Genomic DNA, 14,017 nt, shown 5'->3' with positions numbered 1-14,017 from the left:
GATGCGCGCCTGTGAGTATTCACTGCATTTAGCTGCCTGCAATGTCGCAAAATAGCAAAACGATAATGAACGCAGTACATAAACAATTACGTCAGTTCTATTCGCATGAGAAGGATTTGAATGCCTGTATTTATATCCTGGGACGAGGAAATTAATCTTGTGATGTCATCTCTTCGCAATGGGACGACATTCAAGGGTCGAATCTATTTGACGAATGTTTTTAGACAGGAATATAATTCTGGACAGGAAGTGCAAAGTTCACTACATGGAACATAATATTTCAAAGGATCTTGAATTAAACTACCATTTGAGGATGCTAGTCCATCAAGGGGATTTTATTAATTTTATAAAGTAAGGTTATGAGAGAGAGAGAGAGAGAGAGAGAGAGAGAGATAGGACTTGTAGTAAATTTATGAATAACTGGTCGCGGTTAAAAAGAGGGAATGAAGAAACTCTGATATAAGGCTGTAATTTGGTCTGTCTGATGATTGGAGGGTGGATGATCAACATACCAATTTGCAGCCCTCTAGCCTCGGTGGGTTTTAAGGTCAGAGGGCGGAAGGACGGACAAAAAGCCATCTCAAAATAGTTTTCTTTTACAGAAAACTAAAAAAAAAGGAAAAAAAGAAAAACAGAAAACAAAAAGAAAGAGCCAAAACCAAAAAAATAGTAAAGAGCAAAGAAAGGCTCTGAATTTGCAAAGTAAATTTCCATGCTGGAGCAAACACCCGTTTCGAAAAGAAGTTTTCGTTTTTTACACCAAAGTTGAGGGAGGAAGTTAGCCGCCACTTTCGGGTCAAACTTCGCTTAAAAATAAGGAACCGCGACAGAACAATGTTCAATAAAGTTCCCCCGTTTTTTCGCGGGGTACCCGCGAAACCTGAAATAATGTTGATGCTCTGAAAGCTGAAATGGGAATGACTCAGTTTTATGAAGTTGACTTCATGATAACTAAAAGGAAAAGCTACAGTTTTATTAAGAAAGAGTAAAATTTTTGTTCGAAAGATAAATCCTCTTCAATTCATTTTGCATTATTTTTCTCTTAACAGACACGCCTACAAGTACGAATAAGATTTGCCTCTACCACCCATATGCACGCCCAAAATCATACTAAAACAGACACGCCCACAAGCACAAACGAGTAGGATTTATAATGAATCAAATAGTTGAACTGAATTGAATATAGAATTTAGGACAGAGGCCAAGCACTGGGACCCATGAGGTCATTCGGCGCTGAAAGGGAAATTGGCGGTACAAAGGTTTGAAAGGCGTAAGAGGAGGAAAACCTCAAAGCAGTTGCATTATGAGTTAACTGTTAGGAGAAGGCTGAGGAAAGTAGGATGGAAGAAAGAGAATATGAAAAGAGGTACAGTAAAAGGAGCGAAAGGAGTTGCAGCTAAGAACCTTAAGTAATACCTACTGTTTAGATAAATATTGTCTTCCGAACAACAAATCATTATATTCACGTCAATATCCCCATACATTATTACACTTCGCTCAAGGGTACACAAAGCATTTTAAGGAGATTAAAATCAAATCTTGTTATTTTTAAACATTTACCAAATCAAGTCCATTTGCTCATTCTCAAACAATGCTGACTGCTAATCCATATCCAGTCCCTTTTTTATTTCCAGTTTTTTTTCAGTTTTTTTTTTTTCCTGTCCAGAGAAATAAAAAATGTTCCATTAACAGTTACACCCAATTGCTCAGGATCTGTCATTTTGATGTTGTACATATAATTGACAATTACGCGCTCTATATATATATATATATATATATATATATATATATATATATATATATATATATATATATATATATATATATATATATATATATATATATATATATATATATTATATATATATATATCTATATATATATATATATATATATATATATATATATATATATATATATATATATATATATAATATATATATATATATATATATATATATATATATATCTATATATATATATATATATATATATATATATATATATATATATATATATATATATATATATATATATATATATATATATATATATATATATATATATATATATACATATATATATACATATATATATATATATATATATATATATATATATATATATATATATATATATATATATATATATATATTTATATATATATATATATATATATATCTATATATATATATATATATATATATATATATCATTTATATATACATATATATATATATACTATATCTATATATATATATATATCATATATATATATATACATTTATATATACATATATATATATATATATATATATATATATATATATATATATATATATATATATATATATAAAATATATATACATATTGTGTGTGTGTGTGTTTGTGTGTGTATCTGTCTGTATCTTTTAATTGATAAAATTCAAAATCTGATTACAAGTAAAACTAAAAAAATATCTGTCCGTATCTTTTAATTGATAAAATATTTAATTCTGATCACAAGTAAAAATAAAAAAAAACATTATCGCTAACATACTACATCAAGGCTTACTTTAGTAACGCCTTCTGTGCACCCTGTGAGGCACACTGAAAGCACCACCACCCTACGGGACAGTGAGATTAGTGATGGTGATCTCAAATCCATTTATTGGCTGCGAGTCAAGTGTTTTGCTCACGGAGTCAAATTGCTTGGAAATGGAAGTCAAAGGCTCTGGAATATTCTGGACTCAACTGAGCTGAGCTGATCCTCCAAAAGAGAACTTAAATGAGCAGGAGATCTCAACTCATTTTTTTAAATTATAAAATAATCTCGCAATACGGAAATAATACAATGATTAAAGGAGTTTCGAGTAATATAAGTAACTATAAACACCATATCTACTTATTTGTTTGTTATTTTTTCTTTTTAATAAGTGGTATCTCTTCTTTCTGCATTTCCCTTTACTTCCTCTTACTTCTTCCAAATGAACACCTTCATATTCTTTGGAAGCTTAAAGAATTTCAAGTCAGTGGCCCCTTTGGTGGGTTTGTTCCACATGAATAGGTTTCAACTACTGAATAATAATAATAACTAATTAATAATAAAAATAATAATAAATAATAATAAATAATACTAAATAATGATAGAAAAGCACGACAACAAAGACCATTCGGTAAAGAAATAATAATAATAATAATAATAATAATAATAATAATAAATAATAATAATAATAATATAATAATAATAATAGAAAGCACAAAGACCATTTCGGTGAAGAACACAGAGAAAAAACAGTAAATACATCTCAAGTTTCTGCAGTAAAAACTCGGTCCAAAAATAAACGCAATAAACTGGAACAACAACAGCGGTTCCAGAATACATCCATTCTGGAAACGACAAAGGTTCGTCTGTCCTCCTCCTTCCGTGACTGACTGACTGATGTCTCTTTTGACGGGATGTCAACTTGACTGGCATCTGGCATGTTCCAGACAGAAGATGTCAAGAAGAATATATATACATATGTATTATATATATATAATATATATATATATATATATATATATATATATATATTATATATATATATATATATATATATATATACACCTCACTCTGCGTATGTACGCACATACGTACAAACGTAAACAGGAATATGAATCTTGTTTGAGCAACATTTAAGTGATAAATAATATGCATTATTTATATTCTCTCTTAATAACCACTGTCCATTCATCCTTTAATATTCTCATATATAAAAATATATAAAAATCCTTCCTTTACCAACTCAGCAAATTGCTCTATTCATAATCCTTTAACGGAAGGAAATTGGTCTGAAAAATATTTTTCCAATAAACGCCTACTATACTACTACTTCCCTGTCCGTCACTCCGCGACTATACTTGGCAGCCACTACGAGTGAGTTCATCCTGCTTAACAGCATACGCATTTACGCAGCATAACACCTCACTGGTGCCTTCTTTTTTTCTTAAACGAAATTGCTGTAGTACAACGCGTATGGAAATGGATTTCACAGGACCCGTCAAATGACTAATTAAATTGGTAATTGATTGAAGGGGAGGCAAAATGGAGAGTCGACGGTAATTAGATTCCGTCTGGTGTCTCCAGAGACTCCCTCCAGTTATTCGACGTTTATAAAAATTTGCCAACAGACGGAGACGCAGCTTAACAAGTCATATACCTGTCAGCGTTTGATTGATAAAATCACATAATGAGAGAGAGAGAGAGAGAGAGATGCAATAAACTACGTATCAAGGACATGACGGCTCATAACTCTAAACTTGCGGAAGATGAAGGCAAGAATTGGAACAAGAATGAGAACAAAAATCAGCTGTTACTCTCATAACAAAAGTGAAAAGGGGGAAGAGTGGATAAAATAGGTAAAAGGAAAAACATCTACTTTTATTTACTAAAAAGACACAATATGCAATGGTGTTTTATATATATCTATATATATATATATATAATATATATATATATATGTATATATATATATATATATATATATATATATATAACCATTTTTATATACAAGAGATACAATAAAATACACACGAATACGATGGTGTGTATATATCATCTGTATACGATACACACACACACACACACACACACACACACACACACACACATATATATATATATATATATATATATATATATATATATATGTATATGTATGTATGTAGTGTGTGTTTGTGTGTGTGTGTATATAATTTAAAATACTGCAAATTATGATAAGACGCCCGAATGAAAAGAAAACACTTAAAATTGAGTTATTTACCCAAGTCAAACTTCTACAACGTAGAAAATCCATGGATATATATTCCTGTAAATAACACACAATGTAGACACTTACCTGTATTCCAAATAACTAAACGGACTTAATTACCTTCAACAAAGAAACAAATAGGCCTCGTACCAGCTACAAAAATGGCCACTGGCAACTCATGAAGGAGTGAGCTTTTTTAATTCCCAATACAGACACTTTTACGAAAAGCTAATCTGCAAGCAACTGCCTCCATGAATATTCGAGTAAACGGAAGCAATTTCTTAGAAAGTCTTTGACAAATGGGCGACAAGCAAATGCAAGCGCTTCAAAAATAGTAAGCAAGCACTTTAGACAAGTTCAAATCAGCGCAGGAAAGGCTGGAGAGATGCCTTTTGCATGGGTGAAATGAGCCGCCATTATAGCTTTATGGGAGCAATATTTTACCAGTTCACGTCGTATCCTCAGTTCCCTGAATCTACCAAACAGACACACACACAAAAACAAACACACACACACACATATCAGGCTTCGCTGAGCGAGAAACCACTTAAGCCTAGCATTATCTGAACCAGAATTAACTTATTCCCGTTTAGCAGAGACATACTATTAGTCTATAATCGTCTCACTGAAGATGCCTAGGTAATTTGATATTGCTCTACGTGTATTTGTGTGCGGTTTGTGGAAGGTTCAGAAAGACGGGTAATTGAATGACAGTTTCTTTTGAGTCTCTAGGCAAATAAAGGAGGATTAAATATGTAATAAGTATAAAAAAATTTTGTTTACAGACTAAACTGTCTATTTATATAAAACTTACATGGTGACTGATTTCTTTTTAAAAAATATATATATTGACATAGTTTGTGAGATCCACATTGTCTCACGACCTATGCTAAACTTGCATAATATATATATATTATATATATATATATATATATATATATATATATATATATATTATCGTAAGGCGTATAATACATAAATCCCAATACGTACTAATTCAAGAGTTAAGAAATGAAAACACACAAATATACAATCAAAATGAAAGTATGTTAAACATGCATTATAGAATACTATATGACTAATATATAGCATATATATATATAATATATATCTATATAATTATGACTATCACCCCAATACATACCAATTCAAGAGCTAAGATATGAAAACATACACAAATAAGCAACAAAAATGAAAATAAAGAGACAACGATGCATATTCCTTTATAGGATGTTTTGATATATTCATATGACAGGTTTATGATGACTGATATCAGGAAAATTACTGAAAAGCGTTGGGGTAGAATAAGCCGTTGATAAATATTAACCATACCAAGGAGATGAGAGTCAATTGAATCATATGAGGTTTATAAATCCCCATCCGAAAAGATGGTGGAAGAGAAGAGAGTAGTAGTTGGTTTGGATAATTCTATAGACTATTTAGTTATATAATCCTCGACCAAGGAGGTGAGGAGTGTTAAGGAGGAGTGCTAAATTTGTCCAATTCCAGACCGGCATAGACACATAGAAACATTTACCCAATCTCCTGTCGTTATTGATACCAAATATATTCCCCATTAATATACATTTTTCTCGATAATTATACCGGTGACATCGGCGATTTTTCCCATTCTAGTTTCAGGGTAATTCTAAGTAATGCTTAACCCGAACTCTCAATTAAGAGGAGAGTTCTGAGAATGGCCTCCAATGATAAGTCACATCAAATACATATGCGCATATTATACGTATGACTTTTATTCTTTGTTTTTTTCTGGTGCGGTAAAAGAATTGGGGGGCTTCCCAACAGTGAGTTAAATTTTTGGGGAACGGCGGACGAGAAGCATCAAAATATCTCATCAAAGGATCTCCTGGAAAATGCTAATGCAACTTATAGAACTTAACCAAGGCCTTTCTCTTAAGTAATGTACTATAATATCAAAGGCTTTGCCTCTTTCCATATTTTAGTGCTTAATGCAGGCATCCCTATTTAATTTTTTCGATATTTACTTTTAAGATGGACGCCATGTCATATTCTGAGAGAGACAACTTACTCTCCAGATACTCAAAAGGCAAATAATTGTTATTGTTTGGAGAAACTCAAATACAAGTTGGGGTTAACTATAGACACTATGAATACCATATATGCTCTTTCTCTCTCTCTCTCTCTCTTTCCTATTTAATTCTTTACTTCGTTTCCTAATTTTTGTTTACTTGAGGAATTAAGAGATTTAATGTTTAGTTGAGATTGGCTCTCTCTCTCTCTCTCTCTCAATTCTTGACTTCGTTTCCTAATTTTTGTGTACTTGAGGAATCAAGAGATTTAATGTTCTGTTGAGATTGGCTCTCTCTCTCTCTCTCATATCTAGATTGTTTTTATTGTATTGGGAATCAAGACGTATCTTGTCAGGGAATGTTCCTACGATACTGGCTCTCTCTCTCTCTCTCTCTCTCTCTCCCTCCCCATCCCGGTAGGATTTAAGGTGAAACGATAATTATTACCCCCAGCCATCAGAAGTGACGAAGCGCAAGATGAATTTCCGAATGAAATTCCACATCCGACGTTGCTGTCAGTCTTCTGGGAATTCAGATGTTCCAGAAACTTTTCCTGCGTTTCTGTCCTTCCATTTGGTCTATTATAATTATGTCCTTTATTCTTCGTTTTGGCAAATTCGTGCAATTTGGATTCAGACGTTCGCCCGGCGAGGCGATTCTTAGAACTTACTGGTATACAGATTCTGAAGTGAAGTATATCCGAGTTTAACCAGACCACTAAGAGAGAGAGAGAGAGAGAGAGAGAAAGTGCTTCATATAACTACCAGCACATGATTATTAGAGCGTAAAATTTCTATGAGCATTCTATATATATATATATATATATATATATATATATATATATATATATATATATATATATATATATATATATCTAATATCTAAGCTGCATCCCAGAACCATCCAAGCAATTATTGGGAGATGGAAATATACCGGAAGATGCATTAGCAATTCTCTGGTAGACATTAAAGGTGCCTCACACTGAGGGACCTGGGGAAAACCTCCGAACAAGCTGTAAGGTCTCTCTCTCTCTCTCTCTCAAATCCTCTCTCTCTCTCTCTCGGATTTAACCGCGGATTAGCGCGTAATAAGGCGCGGGAGCCATGCTTGAGGCATGTGGATCAAGATTGTGACATTACCGTTTAAATGCTCTTATTGAATCGCCCTCTGCTTGCGTTTCCTTGTTTTACGAATTTATGTAAGTGCTGTGGACTGGCAACGGAGAGTACAGGGATTAGGACGCTGATTGGGACGACTGATTGGAAGATGTGATTGGAAGGGGGAATGTAGATATATATATATATATATATATATATATATATCATATCTATAATATATATATATATCATAGATATATATATAATATATGATTATATATATAATATATATATATATATATATCTACATTCCCCCTTCCAATCACATCTCCAATCAGTGTCCCAATCAGCGTCCTAATCCCTGTACTCTCCGTTCCAGTCACAGTACTTTACATATTCGTAAACAAGGAAACGCAAGCAGAGGGCGATTCAATAAGAGCATTAAACGGTAATGTCCCAATCTTGATCCACATGCTTCAAAGCATGGCTCCCGCGCCTATTACGCGCTAATCCGCTTAAATCCGGAGAGAGAGAGAGAGAGAGAGAGAGAGAGAGAGAGAGACCTTACAGCTTGTTCGAGGTTTCCCCAGGTCCCTCAGTGTGAGGCACCTTTAATGTCTACCAGAGAATTGCTAATGCATCTTCCGGTATATTTTCCATCTCCCAATAATTGCTTGGATGGTCTGGGATGCAGCTTAGATATTTGCCGAGCTTATTCTTAAGCACATCTACGTTCACTCCAGAGAGAGAGAGAGAGAGAGAGAGAGAGAGGCAGCTAAGCTGTTGACAAAGAACTGCCCTACGTGAACTCAAAATCTGAAATGAAATGATCCACTACATCGACTAGCCACCAGGTACCTTTTTTACGTAAATAGGCCTATATGTGCAGTCCCCCGGCCCCCACCCTCCGCTCTGTGGGATCGATTCCAGGTCTCTTGCAGATAAAGCAAAGTCATTAGACAATCAAATTCTACCAAAGAAAAATTCCGTGTACAGAAAGTATTTTATTTTTATTTTTATAATTAAGCGTAAATCGTGGAGAATTGAAAAAAAATAATGTGCTTTTGCCAAGCACTTAATAAGATGAACTGCAAGAACGGAAAGCATTTAGCATTTCCTATAGATCCCACAAGATAAGGAACAGAAAACTGTTCCTGAGAGAGAGAGAGAGAGAGAGAGAGAGAGAGAGAGAGAGAGAGAGAGAGAATGATCTTGCACTTCCCCCTATATCAAAATCCCCATAAAGCAAGTCCCCCCAGTTCCCAAATGAATAAACCTTGGGAATAAAATAAATAATATTATATAAGGCTCTTGCGTCGAAGCACAGAAACTTCTAATTTATCAAAAGGTGAGATAATAATTTTTTCCAGGCACCGAGATTCTCAGAAATGCTGTCACGAATACATTCAATTAAACACCATACATTAACAGTGAGTATGATCGTATAGTATGTCTGTTTGTGTAATATTACTGGTTGATTCCCCTGTCACCATTATAGCGATGACAAACGGCCTTTGTTGTACTCGATGCCAATTAAGAGGAACTCGGAACCTGCCCATTTCAGAATTGCAACAATAATACGGGATATATTGGCATGGCCATATCAGCCAGAGTACAAGCTGGACCATCTGATCATTATGAAACTAAAGGCAAAATTTTGACACCAGAAAAAAAATGAAAGTCTGTCGAGCCACAAAAATCACAGATACGCAATTTCAATTTTTATCTAAGAAAAATTAATCATCAAACTTTAAAATAGTAGTTTGCGTGTTGATTACATTGCGATAACATTTTACGCTCATTGCCTGCTAAGCGAACGACGATAGTATGAACAAGTAAGAAATGCGCAATCCAGTTTTCTGTACAGCCGCCACAGCGTATACTAATCAAGGCCACTGAAAATACATCTCTCTTTCGGTGGTCTCGGTATAAAGCTGCATGAGCCGCGACCCCACGAAACTTTAACCACGAAACGGTGGTGGCCTGTAATGTATCGCTGCCAGAAACAGGATTATGGCAAAGTTTAACCTTAAATAGAATACAAACTACTGAGGCTAGAGGGCTGCAATTTGGTAAGTTTGATAATCGGAGGGTGGATGATCGACATACCAATTTGCAGCCCTCTAGCCTCAGTAATTCTTTAAGATCTGAGGGCTGATAGAAACAGTGCGGACGGACAGACAAAGCCGGCACAATAGTTTTCTTTTCAGAAAAATAAAAATCTCTGAACTTTAAAACCATACTCGTGGGTGAAGCTTTTACGAAAAGCTCTCTGAAGCGATAGTGAAGTTCTCACGTATTTTTTTTTTTTTTTTTTTTTTTTATTTTTTTTTTTTTTTTTTTTTTTTTACCATCCTTGATTCGGGAGGTAAAGTTACACTAACGTATGTTTCATGCTTTTATGTATTTCAATTGATATTTATTATGATTCTCTTCTATTCTTTCTTCTCATTTTTCTTCTTCTTCTCCTCTTTATTCTTCTTTCTTTCTTCTTCTTCTTCTTCTTCTTCTTCTTCTTCTTCTTCTTCTGACTTTGACATTGAAGACAGATCCTCAAAGTGGACGGTGCAACTGAACCATAACGAGAGAGAGAGAGAGAGAGAGAGAGCAAGTTAAAAAAAAAACCAAGAAACAACTCTTGTTACCAAGGTGAGGCAAAAGGTCATTAAAGGCCAGGATAAACATAAACAAAAAAGTTAGGTACCTCCTCCCAGGAAAAATTAAGAAGGGGCCGAAAAACATCTGGCGTCGGGGCCTGAGAAGGAAAACAAACTGGGGGAACCACCACCAACCACCTGCTCTTAATTTTCCCAGAAGTTTTCCTCCGCTAACTGAAATATCATCTCGCAGTTTTGGGAGAGAGGGATAAAAGGTCGAAAAAAAAAGTTTGTTTGTTTGTATGGTGTTTTTACGTTGCATGGAACCAGTATGGTTATTCAGCAACGGGACCAACGGCTTTATACGTGACTTCCGAACTTCGTCCAGAGTGAACTTCTATCACCCGAAATGCACATCTCTCACCCTCTAGATGGAATGACCCGAGAATCGAGTTCGCGCCGCCGAGGTGACAGGTCAAGACCAGACCGATCACTGCCGCCGAGGAGCTTCCTTCCCCCGGTCGAAGTAAAAGGTCTTCGTCTAACCAAGTTTTAGGCAGAGCCTTGGTCTTAATCTATCAAGGTTCAGTCTTCCTGTAACTGTACTTTATTGGCTCAATTTCCTCGTGCGAGTAAAGATATTTCTTGTGTAAATAAAGATCCCCTACCTACCTCGCCCCCCACAGGGGCGGACAAACAGATTTGCAGGAGTAGGGTGGATATGTCTCACCTACTCTTACGTTCCCGTACTTCCCTCCATACCACCAGGGGTGGACAAACAGCTTTGCCGGGGGTAGGTGACTGTGCCATATCTCTCTTACTGTGTCACCCTGGTATATATACACCGAGATATTAATTGAATGTCGTGGGGCCATTCTGGAGTAGACTGACTGTCCTTTAATCTAAAATCTATTTCGCACATTACTTACGGAGGCTTCATCTCAATAAAAGCTTCAGTGTGAAACCACTGAAGCTTCAAGTTACTAAAACCTCCTTCCGTCTCTGAGAAGATAACAGAATTAATCCCTTCTTTTATTCGTTTTTCCTTTCTCGGGTTTTATTTATTATTTTTTTATTTATTTTTTTTTTTTGTCAAAATCTTGTCATTCAAATGAAAATGGAAACTTTAGTGGAATAAGAAAATAAAAACAAAAACGTATCAATTTTTTTCTTTGAACGAGTAACGAAATACTTATTGAAAATCAATAAATACTCTTATTAATTATTAAGGGAAATTCAAGTAAAACTTTCTCCGGCGCAGCCGAATTTTCCGTAGCCCACGAAGCTTTCAGTCACGGCCCAGTTGTGGCCCGTTCTATATCGTTGCCAGGCGCACGATTATGGCTAAGTTTAACCTTAAATGAAATAAAAACCAATGTGGCTAGAGGGCTGCAATTTGGTATGTTTGATGATTGGAGGGTGGATGATCAACATAGCAATTTGCAGCCCTCTAGCCTCAGTAGTTTTTAAGATCTAAGGGAGGACAGATAAAGTGCGGACGGGCAGACAAATAGTTTTGTTTGACAGATCGCTAAAAACTTACAAAATAATATAGAAATGGACAATTATTCATCAAGATTCATCTGCAGTTGAGATCCTCGATTTTGGATGTACAGTTTTGTGTGTGTGTGTTTTTTTTTTTTTTTTTTTTTTTTTTTTTTTTTTTATAAAGACTAAAGGATTTTTAATTCAGAAGACCAAAACTCGAACGAAATGCGTTCGTTTAAGCTAACACTCTTAAAATCAATGGTGAGAAAGAATATGATTCCTTTTTTTTTTTGTTTTTTATCATACAATTTTTTTTTTTTTCACCGAAAGCGCCACATAAATCTCTCCCAAAGCAAGTAAAAGAAAACAGCCAATTTTTCCCCTCGAAAAAATACTCCAAAAGAAACCAGGCTGCCGAATCGAGTACTTATTAAGAGCCAAGGAGAGAACGAGTGAGTCAAAAAGGGGAAAAAATGATCTATTTTAATTTTTCCTCTTTTCAGATTGAATGGAGAATCGTCAGTGAAAATAAATAAAATGATTTCTCGGGAGTTGACCCAATCGTGAATTTTTTTTTTCTTTATTTCTCGGGAGTTGACCCATTTAACTCCGCAAACACGAAGGTTAAGGAGGAATGACGAAAACGTGTTAGTATACAACAAAGAATATGAACCGCAAAAGAATAGACAATTTAGGCCCACGGCCCAAGCAACTCCTGGGACCCACGAGATCATTCAGTGGTGAAAGGAAAATCGAGAGTATGAGGCACGAAGGTGAAACAGGAGGAACCTTTCTTAGCATGGATATATATATAATATATATATATATATATATTATATATATATATATATAAATATATATATATATATATATATATATATATATATATATATATCTATATATTGTTTACGTATGACCCTCGGCCTTAATGGGGTTCAAATACGTAAACGGAAATAGTTGAGGGAAAAAACAGAATAAATTAATTGAACTTACCGTAAAAGGATTTACAGTGTTAATTTACTCTAGAGGGAAAGGTCGCCAGAAAACTCAGCTAATTACTTTACATCTATTTATTTACAAGAGGCTGCTTAACAGCCTGGGAAAGTAAATGCAACTGGTCCACACGTGGACTAATAATATCTCTCAAGGGGATAATAGTTGGCTCAAAATGAGATTCACGTAAAAGCTGGTTTTCCCAATGGTTCATATGTCTTGCGGTAAAGCATCACTTGCGGGCGCCAAGACTTGGACACGTGACTCAGGGAATCTGGAAAAGATCCCAGATTAGACAAGAATAAAAAAAAAAGGACTTCTTGCACAAGTTACGATTATTCAGTTTTTCTAACACTGAGGTATGCAATGACTTCATTTGTCTGGGACGATCACACAAGGGGAAGCATGGGGCCACAAGGCAGAGAGAGGAACAAAGGGATATTCATTGAGTTGGAAGTTTGAATTGTGAAAATGGGGAGTAAGTAGACACTAGGAGGTAGGGAACTGGCAATATGCTGTTTCACAAGACGTACCTGGATGCCATGATCAGTGGATCTTTGTAGAAATGCGGCCTGGGCTTTTGTCTCAGGTCTGGGGCTCTGGGCGTGCCAGTAACCCCGTTAGGCCTAAGTGTGGAAGGCTGGCTGCCGGGACATCCGTCCGAGGTCACGACTGGAGCTGACTGAGGGCGACGGCAGGTGTGTTTCCTGGGTGTTGGGGGTCAGCTTAACCCCCCAAGAGCAGGGCAATCCTGGAAACAAAACATACAGCCAACAGAGGGTTCACAGGAAAAAGGAGCTTAAGACGTAGGCCTAATAAGTACCAGTCTATCCTACCTATTCCTTCCCTTTGGGATACTTTCGTCCCTAAAGCTGACAAGTCTATTTTTTCCCCCCCCCCCCCCTTCTAGTCAGGAAATTCCTATCTCTGGCTGGCTAGCTTTGGTTTCCCGCCTAAATCAGCTGATATTTGGAGGAATATGGCTGCCGTTTTTACAAATCAAAATATTTAACTAAATG

Source organism: Macrobrachium nipponense, chromosome 38 (assembly GCF_015104395.2).
Source record: "Macrobrachium nipponense isolate FS-2020 chromosome 38, ASM1510439v2, whole genome shotgun sequence".
Classification (NCBI taxonomy): domain Eukaryota; kingdom Metazoa; phylum Arthropoda; class Malacostraca; order Decapoda; family Palaemonidae; genus Macrobrachium; species Macrobrachium nipponense.
The sequence above is the reverse complement of the archived record's forward strand: the minus strand, read 5'-3'. Positions refer to the sequence as shown.